Below are 16,553 nucleotides of genomic sequence, written 5' to 3'. Positions count from 1 at the left end.
ACCTGATGCTCTGTCCTTTCCTATGGCGCTCATCACCCCTGTACTGGCCAGCTCCCCACTTCTGCCTCTCCCACCAGATGGTGAGTCTCCTGAGGGCTCCATGTGGCTGTCTTGTTTCCTAAGAAATCCCCAAAGCCTACAACAGTGCCTGGTACACATGATGCTTCCTGACCCAGGAATAAGCAAGTGAAAGAAGGAATGTGAAATGTGATTCAGTCTCTTTTTTTTTTGGAGAGAGAGAGAGTGCAAGGGGCAGAAGGAGAAGCAGGGAGAGTCTTAAGCAGGCTCCATACCCAACGTGGAGCCCAACACAGGGTTCCATCTCATGACCGTGAGATCATGACCTGAGCCGAAATCAAGAGTGAGATGCCTAACTGACTGGGCCAGCCAGACGCCTCAAGAATGTGATTCAGTCTTAAGGCTGAATTCCCAATGAATCCATATATCCATATGATACAATATTCAATGAGAAAAAAAGTCTACAAAACTGTATATATTACATGACATTAACATTATTACATAAAAATATATGTGTAAAGACCCAGGCACTAAATTGTTAGCTATGGTTATTCTTGGGCATTTTAATTTTTTCTTTATATTTGCATGTATTTTCAAGATATTTTATAATAAACATCCATTCCCTTTATAATTAGGAAAACAAGGGGTAAGACAGATATTGCAAAGGATCCAGAACTTTTGAAATAAACCATTATAGCGAGCAAGATCTGAATGGTTGAGGTTTCCTGGGAAATACCCACATTTGAACTTGCCCACAGCAATTGTCTATTACAGCTGTCATTTTCAGAGCAGCTCTGCCCGGTCACCAGTGACTCCTCTAATAATGGGCTCCTTCCTTTCTCGTGGGGACACATTAGGCCAAGTCCAGCAGAGATGACAGGTAGTGGTTTCAGTAACATGACATACATTTCTTTCTTCTTCCAAACAGAAAAAGTCAGGGTAAACGAGTTTGTGGTTTGTTTGTTTTTTTTTTTTTTTTCTGAGTTATCCTACTCACACATTCACAGTAACGTTGTAGAAGCTCTCATAGAGAACTTGTTTCTATGTTCCCATGGCTGTGTCTTTTACTGATTGTAGGAACTGTTGAAAGGTACCGATGTGACAGCCATCACATCAGAGGGCCACTAGACCAGACCTCCTCCAGCTTGGGAATCCAAGTGAGCCCAGCGTGCCAGCACACAGAGAAGGAGCCGTTGGATGGAACTAGGGAGGCTGTGACCTGTGGAATTCAGGACAGTGGTTTCAAGTGCTGATCTAGACCCTGGATTTCTTCTATCGCCTGATTTCTCGGTGCCTTAGTTTTCCCATAGGTTAAACTGGAATGTTTATGCACCTCTCTGAGATAGTTGGAAGGACTAGTGAAATTTACAGCACTACCACTGGGGATGCGTCATCCCAACCTTCTGCCCACAGGCCTCTGTTAAGCAGATAGCCACATGAGGAACTGACTGGAAAGAAGTAGGGCTGCGCAACCTGGAGCAGAGTAAAGAAATTATGGGATGGTGGAACATAAAAATTGCAGCATGCTCAGAAGACAGATTTGTTCCAAGTGGCTTCCCAGTAGCAAAAGTTCTAGAAAACCAGATTTCTGCATCACGTAAAAAAAGCTTCTAAGAACAAAAGGTGACCGAAAAGGCTACCTTATAAATACTGAGTTATCCATCACTGTGACTATTTCAGTGGGGCTGAGTGATTGTGGGCAGTTTCAGTAGAAGGGATTTGGAATAAAGTTGAAGACCAGACAGATAAGCTCTCATATCACTCCCAATTCCCAGAACCTATGTTTCTGCCACTTGGCCTTTTTTGCTTTTGGAGCTATTTGAAAATAATTTACAATTCATCCTCAACACCATTTTATCAAGGTCCAGCCAGAGCACAATCGCCAGGAGGCCTCCCTCCCTTTGCTCCTCTGATGGTGGAGATTTGTCTCCTTCGCGGCTATCTCCTTGTTACAGGAAGAGCTCACAATAGGAGTCCAGCCTTCCGAATGAGAGCCAGAACTCAAATTCCCAGCATCCCTTGAAAGAAGGATGAAGTCTTGGCCCTTCAAATGCTCCCATTCAAGACTTGAATTTGGAAGTCAATAACCTGAAGGGGAAAAACCCGGAGGAGGAAGTTCCACTTCCTTAGACTGGGGTCTAAGGCTGGGTCTCTGGGACCTTCCTGGAAGGTCAGCCTCAGCTCTGACTCCCACCTGCCTGTGACTCTCCATGCTTCCTAACATTACTTAAAGAACGGCTAGATATCAACTATTTTCTTTGTCCTTGGACACACACAGAGCTGGACCCGCTTTCCCACTCTTCCTTGCTCTTGCATGAGGCAACATGGCTGAATCCTGAGTAATGGAAAGTGGGCGTAAGTGACAGACTTCCGTGCCTGATCCCTAAAACCTATGGCACAATGTTCCATCTCTTACCTTCCAGCGTAGTGCAGAGGATCAAATGCAGGACAAGATCTCTAGAAACACCGTGGAGCCACTGGAAGGAAGAAGTCTGGGCCCTTGAATTCCCCAGCTAGACTGTGATGCAAATGAAAAATAAGCTTCTTATTGCTTAAGTCACTTTGATTCGGGGTTGTTAAAGTGTTAGCCTTCCCTAATACACTTATTTTTTTCCCCTGAACTAGCCAAAGTTAAATTGATAGTCATATACACAGTAGGCTCCCCTTCCCTCAGAGCTGGAGGCACTGTGCTCCAAATACACCTCTCCCCCTCAAGCAGGATGGAGGGCACGCGCCAGTGCCATAGTCCAGAAATCCCATCCTTCCTCAGGCCCAGGCCACAGAAGTTTCTCTAAGGAGAGTTGGCTTCTCCTCTTATCTGGGATGGCAGGGCTCCTCACACCCTACTAGATGCTGGGAGAAGTCATGTTCTTCCTAGTGATCCTGAACTCACTTTAAGGAATCCTACCCTTCCTCTTTATTAAAAGGTGAAGCCAGCTTCGGGTCTGGAGCCCAAGAGCTATCGCTAAGGAAATTAACTTGTGCCTAGCAGAAACCAGACTTTGAGTTAGTGCAGTAGCCTTTGGCAGGTCAGGCCGGCTCGCCCCCTAACTCCCGTCCCCTCTCCAGGTGGAATCCTCTGGCCGCCATGTTGTGGCATGCGACCGACCCTCCTCTCACATTTTATTGGACTAAGGCTCGGCACGTGACCCAAGCTGGACCAATCGGAGATTGTGTCTCTGAAATCTGGAAAGGCTCTCAGACCAGCGGCCCTTAGCTCATCTCTCAGTTGAATGGGGCTCTTGTAAACTGATAGAACAGTGTGGGTGGGACCATCTTCTATGCTGCGTGGATAGAGGAACAGGCCTAGGGGAAGCCAGTCGGCTAACAAAACCAAAACAGCAGAAAAAGAGAAAAGGTGAGTGTAGGAGAAAGCAGGAGCTTTTTGAATCTGGCTGCATTCTGTGTTGTGGGTCCATGGGTCTATCCATAAAAGAAAATTTCTCATGTGGCCTTAAGCTAGGTCCAGTTAGTTGGTAACTGGAATCAGAGGTCTGGGCTGCTACAGGAAGGAGTAGGAAATGTCATCCCGCAGACTGCACCTCGGGGAAACCAAGGCACCTCCTAGCTTGTCATGAGCTGGGAAACCTAAAAATACTCTGAGCGGAAAAATATGGTGCCCGGATAGATCTCTTGGGATTTGTTCCTACGTGAAAAGGATGTGACTGTTTCTTCAGTGCGGCAGCCTCACATCAGAGCAGGGCAATGGCAGAGAAGCCCAAAGAATTGGGGTGACTCCCACAGGCAGCCGGAGTTGGGACCAGAATCTTGGCCCAGAGCCTCCAAGCTGCAAAGTCAAGTGAAACCCCCAACCTGAAACCCCCCCTTTGGAAAGAGCATCCCTTTCTCACAATCGGCCCGGGCGGGCGCTAGCCGGTTAAGTAAGCACGTGTTGCTAGGCTGGCGACAAATGACGCGGCTAATTCCCCTCGCCCCGCTGGTCCCAGCGCCGCGGTGACGCCGCGCTCCCCGCGCACACGTGCGCACTCGGGCGGGCGCGGGAGCAGCTGCAGAGGCCCGGCCGCGGGGGAAGCTGGCGGGGGGTGGGGGTGGGGGCTCAGGAGGCCTACTGAGCCCCCACCCCACCCCTCTCGCCCCTGCGCTGCGGGGAGGGCCCAGCCAGCCGGGCCTTTCAGAGTTAATTAGCCTTCATGAATATGGATGCCACCGCCGATTGAATACGGTTGAGAGGTCATAACCTGACCCCGGCGAGGCGTGCATAAAGAAAAGACTACTTTTCTCGGCTCGGTCCCTAATTGAAAGCCGAGTTGTCAGGCGCTGCGCCGTGGGTGTGATCGCCGCCGCCCCGCTTCTCCCGCAGAAGAAACACTTCGCGGGGCCGCTCTCCCCGGCGCCCGGCCCCCATTAGCAGTCCCTCTAATGACCTGCAGGTCCGTGCAGGCCGCCCCGCCACCGTCCCCCTGCAATGTCGCCCTAATGATATCTGCGCTGGGAATTCATTCCAAAGCGTTCCTTTTCCACGATGGATTTCATTTCCTGTCATTTAGAGCTGGAAGCATTTATGGAATATCACATGGTTTTCGTTTACACAGGAAATCAGCTGCAGTTGTGAGAAGATACCGACTTACTTTTGGTGTTTGTTTTTGGAAATCCACCCCCGAACTGGGGGGGGGGGGGGCGGTGGAGGAAGAGAGAAAACTAGCGTGTAGCATTTTCTTTGGAAACATTTTCCTTTTTGATCCAGAGTCCCTGTTCTCCCGAGTGGTCTGTGATTATTCAGAAAGCAGCGGTTTATTTCTGACACGTGGTAATCACTTTATGCGAAGAAAGCCCAGCCAGAAGAAGAGACGCTTTTGCTTTTCGCAGAGCGGAGGCGGGAGCGGCGGGCCCGGCGGGCGCGGGGGCGCGCAGCTGTGCCCAAGTCCCGCCCAAACCCCGCCTCCCGGCCTCGGCGCGGGACCCGCCGGGTGGTGGGGGTGGCGGGGGTCCGTGGGCCCTGCGGTCCTCGCAGCGCTGGCCGCACCTTCCGGGCACCACGGCCCTTGCTGCCCCGGCCACTCGCTGGCACCGCTCCGCTTGGACCCGAAAAGAGCGGTGTCTTGCGCCCACCCCCCTTCACCCCAAGGACCTTGCCGAGTCGGGCCGTTCTTGACCCAGCCGCGACCCATCACCCCAGGAACCAGAGAACTGCAGGAGCTGACAACAGAGATGCGGACTAATGTGGGAGAGTTTGCGATTTGTTCTTTAGGCTCCGCCCTCCGGTGGTCACTGAGTTACAGACTCCAGACTCGCCGCACCCCACAAAGACGGCACTCTCTAGTGACACCCCCCGCCTGCCACCCCCCGCCCCGCCCCGCTTCCTTCCCCAATGTGGCTCCAGCGACTTCTCCCTTCTCCGCCCGGGTTCGGAGGGCAACTAGACGGCCCTGGGCAATAGCGCCACCTTGTGGTCATCTCCTCTGCACACGTCTCCTCCGATCCTTGGCCAGGATGCTGAACAATCTGCGTGGAATGGAGACTACCTTAACAGATCCAGGGGCCCCCAAACGGATTCAGGGCTGCAGAGGAACCCCCACCAGGGTTTGTAATGGAAATGGTCTCTATCCCTAGAATGAGCTGCAAACAGGATGACAGGTTCTCCTTTCGTGTCATGTACCAAGACATTCCACAGTAAGAAACCCATTCTTATGATTTAAGGCTGACCCCCACCCCAACAAAATGGAAAATGTCCTAGTAGAGATAGGATTTAGGCATTTATTTCAGAGTGAACTGGTTTATTACCTTTTCTCAAGGGTAAGAAGGCTCCTAGAGAAGGGAGAAAGCAGGAGTCCCCCCCTTCCCCCTTCCATGTCCAAGAGGGGCAGGAGCCAGCCCTGTGACCACCCTTCGAGGGCAGGGATCACCCATATGGTGAGACTAGGGGGTGATGAGATGGTGCCTGTGGGAGACAGGGTGGAACAGAGTCCTGTGCACATTCCGGGGGTGGTAAGGGAGCCTTCAAAGAATAATGAGTCCCCCTTTGGCCCCCAGTACCCAGGTGTCCCTCTATGGTTGCTGGTTATCTCTGGCAGCTGAGTCCCTTTTAATGGAGACTCTCAGACAGCCTCACTAAGGCCACCCTCTTCCGCTGCTCTCCCCCGCCTCTGTAGCCCGTAAAACCAACAGCCATCTGTGTGAACATGAGCCCCACGTTTTTATAGTCTGTCTACTGGCGGCTGCAGGACAAGTAGGGGACAAAAGCTTCTTGCTCCAGCCCTTTCTGTCTCCAGTATTAAACTGTGTAACACGATCCGTGCTCTGAAACCAAATATTCGAGAGGACACCCAGAAGCCACCTGGCTACCACATCTCTTGATCAGGCGGGTCACTGGTGCTGTGAAAATCCCACCTGGGGAATTTTCTGGGTTTCTGAGAGGTCAGCAGGCAAAGCTCCCTCCCATGGTACAGGGAGCCTGGCCTCCCGGCTGTCACAGGCAAGTTCCAGATCTCAGGGTGTGCAGACTCCGTCTCAGTGGGGCCTGGGAGCAGACTGGGGGAGATGCTGCTCCTTTCCACAGCAGGTGGTTCTGGTCTCCATCTGAGGCTCTCCACCGCTTTCCTCCCAGGAACTGCGTTCACCTCATGTTGCTTGTTACCTAACTGATGAACTATCCGAGTCAGCGTGGTACTTCTCTGAGGCTCTCCAGCTCTGCACTAGCTGGGCCCCCGAGGAGCTCCTGAGAGCAGCCCATGGCAGGCCCAACGCACTGATCTGGTATATTCTGAGATCCATCTTCTTGCTCTCTTGTCTCTCTCTCTCTGTCTTCCACACAGCGCTCCTCTTTTTTTCTCCTCTCTCTCTGGAAGTATGGAGTTTATTGGCCTCTGCTGGAGGGAAAAACAATCACAAACTTAATTACTGTAAGATCCAAACCCTGCCTGGCTGTTTTTGGTTTCAGGGTGGTTCCCAGTGAATCACTAGGGCACACCCTCTCTCAGCTTAGGGCTCTTCTGGGTCCCATTGGCTTGACCACCTGGAAAATGGGAGGATTTTCTGAAGGAAGGGCAAGTTTTGAAAGGAAAAACCAGATGCCTGAGAGCTTCTCTGTCTCCCAAGCCCACAGGGGCCCAAGCCAAGCCCAGTCTCACAGGAGAGGGCTGGCAGGAGGCTGTGGCCTCTCCCAGAGAGCGCCTTCCCCTGAAAAGGTGAGTGGCTTCAAACCCCCACCCCTACCCCCACCCCCCCAACCTATGGCTTTACTGTCCTGGATTCAATTTTAAATAGATCAGCATTTCAATATGTATGTATTCCTGCTGCATTTACAAAAACCTGAACCCAACCTTCTGGTAACATGCCAGAAGAGATATATAATGATGTTGTTTAGCAGCAACTGTGTTATTCGGTGTTGTTGACAGTAAAATAAATTAACATAATAAACATAATTTGCTCAAAAAACGGCTAAGGAAAAGCAGATGGTTAGCACATTTCGCAGGACCTGTTGGTCCAAGTTTGCACGGATGTTTAGACGCTGTGCTGCCTGCAACAGATGCTCGCCTGGGTCCCCACGTGATGGGCACAGGCATGGGGGAGGGCCCTGGAAAAGGAGGTACAGGGCAGCCACATGGGACAGGGTCCCAGCCAGGGCCAGCCCAGGACAGGAGCATCCACAGAAGCGCCCAGAGAGGTCTCCCAGGCCGGGCTATTAGCATTCATGGCCTGTCCCTGCCCAGAGCCCTTCCTTTGTGCTCCTGGAACAAGGGAGCTTTCTTCCGGGGCGGGCTGGCGCTGAAGCCCTCAGGCTGCTGCCTTCCAGTCTCACAGTGGCTCCCAGGCCAGTGGGCCTTGCCTGGATGCTCAGAGTAGTGCCTAAAAAAGAAGAAAAAGTCATTTTTTTAGGAGGAGGCCTAGGGAGCGGGGGTTGGGACGGTTCTCTTTCTCCCTAAGTTGGAGGGGAGGGGGCCCACGGGTCACTGTAGTCGAGGTCCTGGTGGTCTGGGGATACCAGCTTCTCCCCCCTTGCCAGCGTTCAGAAGAGCTTGAGAAGCTTCTGAAGGTTCCTCTACTGCCTGGGCACCTGTAGGCAGAACCCTGGGGTTCATACTGGAGATTCTGACAGGAAAGAGCTCAGAGCAGGAGGCTCAACCCTGTAGGAGGTGACTGGAAAGATGGATGCTTGTCTTAGGATGACCTAGGGGCCCCTAGTGCCCTAGCTTGGCTGTGAACTCTGCAGTGATCCTGAGTCCAGCTTCTTGTTCTCTAAGTGGAATTGTTATGAAGGCCGGATAGAATGGCTGTTACAGCGTGCCCAGCATCTGCCCCGTGTGCTGTCCCCACGAGTGCTCTCCCTAAGTGGCAGCCATCTTTAATCCTGATGGCAACAGCTAAGATGGTTTCATGCAAAAAGCAGCATTCCCCCTGGATCCAGAAGATAATGAGGAACCCATGCAGGGGTCTAATGGGCCACTCAAACAGCATGACCAAGACTTAGCTGTCCCCAGCAGTTCCTAGCTGATCTCCAGCTCCCTTTGTGACCCTACATGCCATCTTCCATCCAACAGTCCCCGAAGCAGAGCATGCTGTTCCTCTGCTCCAGACCCACTGTCAGGCCAGGTTCTCTGGGAAGCAATTGCAAGGCAAGATTAGAAGGCTCGTGGGGGCGGGGGGGGGGTGTGCAAGGGAGAAAGGGGTGAGACAGCAGTAGGAGTCGGAGAGTCTTCAGACCAGGATGCAGGTCTGACAGCTGGGAAAGGAGAGACTGAGGAAGAAAGTGGGTAACAACAGCCTTGGACCACAGTGCTGCTCTAGAAAGCCTGTTCCAGCCCAGCAGGGAGTACACTGTTGGGGTCCCAGCTCCAGTAATCCTGTATGGGTCAGTCATGGGGCAGAGCGTGGCCTCAGCTTGAGTGCTGGGTGGATCTTGATGGCATTGCAGCTGGAAGCTGTCTGACCACTGTCCTTCCAGAAGGTTCTATCCTGAAGGGAAAGCAGAGCAACACACCCAGATGATACCGCACTGACATGTGGGTTCCCACCGCACTTGGGACAATATGCCCCCGCTCTCCAAGCACCTGCCTGGCTGTCACACTCTTCTGTCCTCCACCTCACCACCATTCCCAGCCACTGTGCTCCAAGCCCTGGATCCTCCGCAAGGCCAGCTTCTCCCAGTGTTGTGGCTTTTAGGGCTGCCCAGAATGCTGAGCTCCTCCTCTTTCCCTGGTGGATTCCTCTTACAGTCTGAGTTCAGATGTCATCAAGGCTTTCTCGGGACCTGGCGCTCTGAAGTCGCCCCCATCCCCGTCTTCACAGTGTCTTATTTCAGCTTTGCACAGTCCTTTTCCCTGTCTATATTCTGTGTGTTTCTTCTTGTTGTTGTTTATGTGTGTGGGGATTGCATCACTTGTGGAGATAAGGGGCCTTCTCTGATTGCTTACCACTGGTTTTCTAGAACAGTGGCTTGCTGCACAGTAGCCATACAATCTGTACATGATGCAGGTGCGAATGCAAGACCCAGAAAGGCTGGGGCACTAGAATCTGGTAGCTGAGTGCTCTGAGCGCGGCTCTGCCCATTTTTCAGAACAAAAAAAGAATTAGATACTGAGTGTTTGTGGGCCTCAGCTCTGCTCCCCTGGGACTCTTAGAAAGGTCTAGTAGGAAAATCGAACAGGGAAAGTGCTCCAGAACCAAGGGCATGAGACCCATTGAAGGTATTTATGCTTTACTGAAACCTTTCAGGACTGTTAGCATAACAACCACTGTGATGTGCTGACATGCCAGTGAAGGGTGGATCACAACCTCTTCCCCCAAAATCCCTTCTCTCTGAGGAGTTTTGTTTTTTTTTTTTTAATCCTTTAACATAAAAGACCTGCTTTTCCTAGCCCAGGAAGTCGGCTCAACTGTTGGCAGTTTAGTTATTACCAGCAGAATGTTCTAGAACATTCCAGTAACTTGCTCTATGGGCACTTTTCAAGCACAATTCTTCAGTCATTTTGCAGGGACCGTGGGAGGCTGTAGCTATACCAAGTTCTTCTGGCTGACGTTTATAAACAAATGTTTGCAATTGATACTTCTACACCAAAACCAAGCAAAACGTCCCCCTAGAACCACACCCAATAACAACCCTGAAATTTCCAATTATCCCAAATCCTCTGGACTCGCAGAACATAGCCCTCTCAGGACTGTGCGTACTGTGCTAGCGAATCATCCCCAAACTATTACAAAAATCTCCACCAGGGCCATGGCAGCTGCGGCACAGATGTTCCTCAGAGAGGCTTGGGCATTGTTTAGTATCAATAAACACTATCTCTAAGGCATAACACATGAGCCGCGAGCTAGAAATAGTGATAACAAGAGCCCTGCCGACCATTTGCAGGGAAATGGGATCCGACTGGGGACTGAGGGCAGACCCCTCCCTCCCGCATGGAATGCCCAGTTTCAGAGCACACTGTGATTTAGGTGTTGAGCGTTGGCAGGCCTCAGGCTCGGATCTCTGTGCCAAATGGCCAGTTTGCTCCTAGAGATGGATGCCTGGAGTTTGTGCTAAACCTGGACACCCCAAATTTGTGGTTCTCAAGCCCTGGGCCCGCCCTTTGGAGTTTGCCTAGCAGATGTCTCAAAAGATTTAACTCTAGGTGTGCTGATTTCTGAAACCACACAGGTTGTGGTCGGCTCAGCCACCACCAGTTTAAAAGAAGTAACTCCCAGCTAGATGCCATCCCTCTGGGAGAGCCAGCTACTATGTCCCTGTTCTCATTTCTGCCAGAACGGGCCCCCTGCAGAGATGACAAACCATAGTAGACCTCAGAGCTCTCCAGAGGTCCCTTGAGGTGTGATGCTAAAGCAGTGTGCTTGCCCACCAGCAGGAGGTGATGAGGCCAAGGCCATGTTCAGGGCATCCCCATATTGAGTCTGGAGGGGACCTTAGAGATGGGCTAGCCTGACCCTCATTCTGCAGATGTGGACCCATGGCCAAATCACTGACATGATTGTTTCAGGTCACATGACCAGGTAGAAGCAGCTAGAACTGGCCCAAGGTGCAGTTTGATGATTGATGTCAATATCTACTTCCATCTAGTCCTTCTGTGGTTGTGCCTCATCTTTTAAGTGCATATCATTGCGGGGTGATTAGTATACCCTCAGCTTTATGTCTTCCATAAATGACATTTGTTTAAAAAGTCGACCAAAGCAGCTTATCAGCCTGAGGATCTGAGTTCAAAGTTTTCTGGCCCTGCAATATGGGAAGGACACAGGAGAAGGACATGAGATTTTAGACTGATCCAGCCCAAGGACATTTATTCTTAGTAGGTAAGAGTCTGGGGGTTCTATATGGTTCTAAAAGTGCTAAGAAAGGGTGAAGATTCTAGAAAGTCTTGCTTGGGTCTTTTCTAGTCTACACCAGGGTCTGATCACTGTGTGAGTCACAGTGTCATGTGCTGCTCTAAGTGTTAGGGGCAGGTCCAGGGTGGACACCTCCTGAGGACTGTCTGCACCAAGGACGGCCTTCTCAGACCACCTGGAAAAGACTCTGGTCTGGACCAGGGTATGCATGCTCTCCAGCCTGTTACAATGTGACTTGTCTGAACTGACTGTTCCAGGAAAGGAATGAATTTCAGGACCTTTTTGGCTGTTGAGGGGGAGTCTGCCAAGTTCTCCACTAAGTCTCCCTCTCCCTATTTCAGAGGAAGAGTGTTTTTTCCAACGTGGCCTGTAGCGACTGTGGGAGGCAGGGCCTGGTCAGGAACCCAGACCTTCAAATCCTGGCCGCCGTCCCTCTGCCCCGGTGAGCCAGCATTAATGAACGAGAACACACCCTAGCTCATCGGAGCCTACAGAGCAGCTGGCGAGGGGTGGGAAGAGTGGACAGCTGCACACGGATAGCCTTCCAAGTTCTCCAGGCGGCCTCAGAGTGTCACGGGCGGGGGCCCCGAACCACGGCAGTGGACCCTAGGCCTCATGGAAGGCAGGTCTGGGAGCATCTGTTATCGGTAGACCAATCTTTGTTGAGCGTCCACCACTTGCCGGGCACTTTGCTGGGCACCAGGGCCACGAGGACTGGGAAGCCAGCTGCCATCCCCAATCTTGGCAGATATAGGAGGGAAGCTATTTCAGGTCCATCAGACAGATGCCCCAGTACAGGGGAGGTGTGTGTGTGCTTGACAGAGAACACCTCGGGCCAAGAGAGTCACTCCGGTCAGTCCTGGCAACAGTGCTAGAGGCTGGTGGCTGAGCATGTCACACCCATTTCTCTGCTGGTGAGTGTGGGGACGGAAGTGCTGCCCTAGGCTCCTTGTCACTCCATTGTGTATTTGTACCTGACTGTTTTTCTAGCACTGACTTCAGTAACTGCCCGCAAGATAGGGTCCCGGGAAGACAGTGGGAGCAGCCAGAGCCCTGCTTCCTCTCTCAGCTCAGGTGAGCTAAGGCGGGGCGGGGCTCGAGTCCCTGCTTTAGCGCCTGTCCCACCTTCCTGAGCTTCTCCTGATGGTGGCTCCGAAGGGCGCCCCAGGTATACCTGTGCCACACACAGGTCAGGCATGTGCTGGGGGTGCTGGATTTTCAGGCATGTTGGGTTTAAATGGGGCTGAATTATTAATCAAGCCCTGTGGCTGGGGCAGAGCCTGAAGGGAGATGGGGCTTCAGTGTTGAACAGGGGTTGGCTCAGGTCAGAATCTCCCTCTCCCGGCTCTGCTTTCTGCTCTGGAAATCCAAGCGGGTGCTGTATGGAGCGCCCAGGTTGGACCAAATCTCCGGATGCATCTCAGTGGGGATCCTGAGAGTGGCTGAGGGAACACCCCCCCAACACACACATTGCCCCAAGCGTTGTGGATTAATAAACATCATTTAAAAATAATTACAATAATTAATTTCAGAAATAGCCTTTGCCAAATAACTCATTAAATGTAATCTCCCCAGATGTCAGCTCTGCTCATCGTCAGGCCTTTGGTGCACACGGAGAGCAATGCAGAGCTTAGCTTAAGTTTCCCTTCAGAATTGTTGCCATCTTTAGCTGTTTTCCTGATTTGTAGCCGGTTGATGTCCCAGCAGAGTCCATCCTGGTTCTCTGCAGTCCAGGACCGTGTTTGTGTGTAGGGGGGAAGCGGGGGGTTCTGGCAAGATATTTGGTTGGAGGGCACCTTGGGCTTCTCTCTGAGGCAACCACAGGCAAAGGTGAGAAGTTCTCATTTCTGTACTTAGATCCTCCCTGATCTTTTTTCTGAGGTGGACTTACACCACAAGTGTCCAGTGAGTGAGGGTAAAAGAAGGTGGCATGGTGGGCAGCATATGCCAAGAAGCCTGCCAGGGACCAAACGGTGGTAGCTTGGTGAATGGCATTTTCCTCCCCTCTTTCAATTTAGGTCAGCAGTTGGCTCTGCTTTGACTGTATGGGGGGGATCCGGGCAACAAAGCTGGCCGTGACTGGCTAGACACAACAGACCCAAAGAGCTGTGACACAGGCCCTTGCCCTTTGGCGACTCATAGTCTCCTTAGAGGATTGAGACGTGTGTGTATGAGGGATATAAAACCAATAGAACTCTCCATTGATGGTGGAATGTGATGTCAGATGAGGGATTTGGAGAATGATTCCTTTTAGAGGTCCCAAGAGAAGGAGCTAGCCCTTTCTTGGTGATCCTGGGAACCCTTCACAGAGGAAAGGAGATTTAAATGCTGTGCTAAAAGCATGGTAGAATTTGAAAGACATGGGGGTGGCAGCAGAGGACAGCAGACATAAAGGCCCATGGGCAGGACCACACAGGGCACTTTGCTCAATGGGTTCACTGGCCGGGTGGGCTGGGGATGAGATAGGACAAATCAGGCTGGAGAAGTGGGTTGGGACCAAATTGTTCAGGGTCTTGAATGCTAAATTTTAGTCTGACAGAAAATTTGTTTTGAAAGAGGTGATGAGATCAGGGTGGGAGAGGTTTTACAGTGGAAGGTATTGTAGGGGAGATTTTGCCAGCCCCCACATGTGGTATCTCAAGAAACTCTGGCTATGGGATACAGGATGAATGGTTCAGGTACAAAATATTCTGGGTAATCTGCTACTCTGAGAATGGGTTGTACCCCAAGTGACAGAAAAGCCCCAAAATAACACCAACTTAAAAATGGTTGGGTTCTCTCACATTCTAAAACTTCAGTAGATAGTTCAGGGATTGGACAGTTTTCTATGGTGTCAGCAATCCAAGTTGTTTCCAGCTTATGGATCTGCAGTACATGACTTTTCTTCCCAATAGCTTCTCATGGGCCAGTATGGCTGCTGCAGCTCCAGCCTTCACATGTCATTCCAGGCAACAGAAAGAAAAATGGAAAACTAAACATGGCCATGAATTCCTTGACAGTTCTCCCACTGAGAAGTGGGGATTATGTCCTCACCCCTTGAGTAGACTACTTTGTGCTCTAGAAGATGGCAGAAGTGATGTTACACCAGTTTCCAAGTCTAAGTCTTAAGAAAATGGCAGCTTCCACAGCCTCTAAGAACATTCTGGAAATCTTGGGTTGCCATGTGACACAGCTGACTATCCTGATGGCAGTGTTGGAGAGGCCCTGTGTAAGAACTGCCTTTGACAGTTACTGTTGAACCCAGTCTTCTAGCCTTCTCCACCAAGGTGCCATCATGGCCGCCATTGGCTAGCTCACCTACCAGCTGAACATCACCAACAGACTCTGAGAAGGGAAAAACATACCACCTAGTGGACTGTATCTAAGTTTTAAGGTCACAAAATTGGGAAAGACAATAAAAATGATTGTTGTTTTAAGTCACTAAATTTGGGGGTGATTTGTTATTCAACAATAGATAACTAGAACAAAATTTGGTACCCAGAATTGGGTTGCTGCCATAGCAAAAAGCTAACACATGGCCGTGGCTTTGGGATGAGACATTGGGAAAAATCGGGGAGGACCTTGTGAGAATTGTTAATAAAAGTTGGAGGGATTTCAGAAAAACTACTGTGAAAGCCTGGAGGACAGTAAGGAAAATGTTATTGGAGGCTACAAGGAAGTTTGGCACACTGTTGCCTATGGTCACACCAGCTCATGCTCTCTCTCTCTCTCTCAAATAAATAAATAAATAAATAAATAAAATGAATGAATAAATAAATAAATAAAAATCTTCAAAAATAAAAATGAAAAACAAGAATGTTAAGGGCATTGTCCATAATAGCACTTGACTGAGAGCTGCTGGGAGCCACTCTCTGAGAGCAGGACATGGCTCCAACCAGGGAACTAGAGACATGAGCCTGGCTGGATTTCAAATTGCTATGGACCAGTTGCCCACACAGGCTTCCCTTCCTCTCTGCTTTTGAAGGGAGGGTATTAAATGGAGCTTTCTTATCCTGACATCCCCATCACTTGTTGTAGGTGTGGGAGCCACGGAATTCTTTCTCGATTTTGGTCTTCGGAATATGGTACACTAGACTTGAAGAGCTGCTCCTGAAGAAGCTCCTGGACAGACCTGCCTGAGGTAATGAGAGGCAAGACCTTACATCCGAGCCTCAACTGTGGTGGAAAGAGACCTTTGGGGGTCCTGGAATTTTGTGTTTTGGAACAACTGTAAGTAATCTGCACTGGAGTATGGCCTGTGGTGGACTAAATATAGCGCACGTTCTTTGAGGTGTGCCCACCACGCTTTGGGCTTGGGTCACAAACCAGGACCCGTTCATTTGAGGTAACCTCACAGTCTAGTTTGAATGCAAACAAAAACATTGTAGGTTAATCCTCGGGGTCTACAAATCCTCTGTCAGCACTTCACCCATGCTGGACTCAGGGATGATACACTAATAGCACCAAATGGGGGGTGGTGTGGAAGGAAGTGGGTGAGAGAGAGAACCACTAAAGAGAAGAGTGACCACACTCCAGGCCCACCAACGTGTGCCCAGTTTTCCACAAGGCTGTGGAGGGCGCCCCTCTTTGGGGGAGGGGGAGCAGTCTAAGAGGCTTCTGGGGGACCCTCCTGGCAGGTCACATGTGGAAGGGCAGAGGCAGTTACTGAAGAACCACACTCGGGCCTCAGGACACCAAGGAGCCTGTGGTGAGACGCCGCTCCCCAGACATGCGGCCATCGAGACCCAGTGCTTCGTCCGCTCCCTCCCAGAAATTCCCGTTCTCTGCTCTACAGCTGTCAGAAACCTTAACTAACTGAAGGAAATGGATTCTATTGCACACAATCATAATTGCCTCCAGTGAAACAATAAAAAAAATTTTTACTGCTCTTCTGCAGTTGAGTTGTTAGAAAGTAAAGTGGAGTGTGCCAATTTAAGAGCCCAGAACGTAGTTTCCTTTGGGGACAAAAGCCCGAGCTGTCAAATGCCTGGTGGCTGGTCAAAGCGGAGCTTCCGGAGCTTCCGGTGGCGGTAGGAATGTGACAGCAGGCGCCGAGAGAGGGAGTGGGCAGAGAGTGGCTCCTGGGAGCCCGGTCCTTCTTTCTCCATAAATTTTTCCTAAATGAGCAAATGCCCTGCTATAGAAATGTCCAGCATTTTCCAAATGATGTTCCAGGTAGAGCCAGTTGACTCGCCTATCTGAGGAAGCACTTAAAACCAAGTTTCGGGGGTAGATTCCAGTCCCTCCTGACGCTAGAAACGGGGCAGGTGGCGACTGGCCCT

The 16,553-nt window shown here is 50.9% G+C and overlaps 2 long non-coding RNA genes across 2 annotated transcripts; one reads left to right on the top strand and one right to left on the bottom strand.

Moving 5' to 3' along the window:
- Nucleotides 1-547: 547 nt before the first annotated feature.
- LOC131839900 (uncharacterized) lies at nucleotides 548-3,094 on the bottom strand. The gene is made up of 3 exons (XR_009357067.1): nucleotides 2,927-3,094; nucleotides 2,435-2,536; nucleotides 548-1,237 (listed from the first exon to the last, which is right to left on the bottom strand). It is a non-coding gene; the product is annotated as an uncharacterized LOC131839900 (long non-coding RNA).
- A 3,265-nt stretch (nucleotides 3,095-6,359) lies between these two features.
- LOC131838295 (uncharacterized) lies at nucleotides 6,360-16,112 on the top strand. The gene is made up of 3 exons (XR_009356551.1): nucleotides 6,360-7,163; nucleotides 15,310-15,412; nucleotides 15,909-16,112. It is a non-coding gene; the product is annotated as an uncharacterized LOC131838295 (long non-coding RNA).
- The last annotated feature ends 441 nt before the right edge of the window (nucleotides 16,113-16,553 follow it).

The sequence above is a fragment of the Mustela lutreola genome, chromosome 8, assembly GCF_030435805.1.
Source record: "Mustela lutreola isolate mMusLut2 chromosome 8, mMusLut2.pri, whole genome shotgun sequence".
Lineage (NCBI taxonomy): Eukaryota > Metazoa > Chordata > Mammalia > Carnivora > Mustelidae > Mustela > Mustela lutreola.
This window is presented reverse-complemented; position numbering and strand designations above follow the sequence as displayed.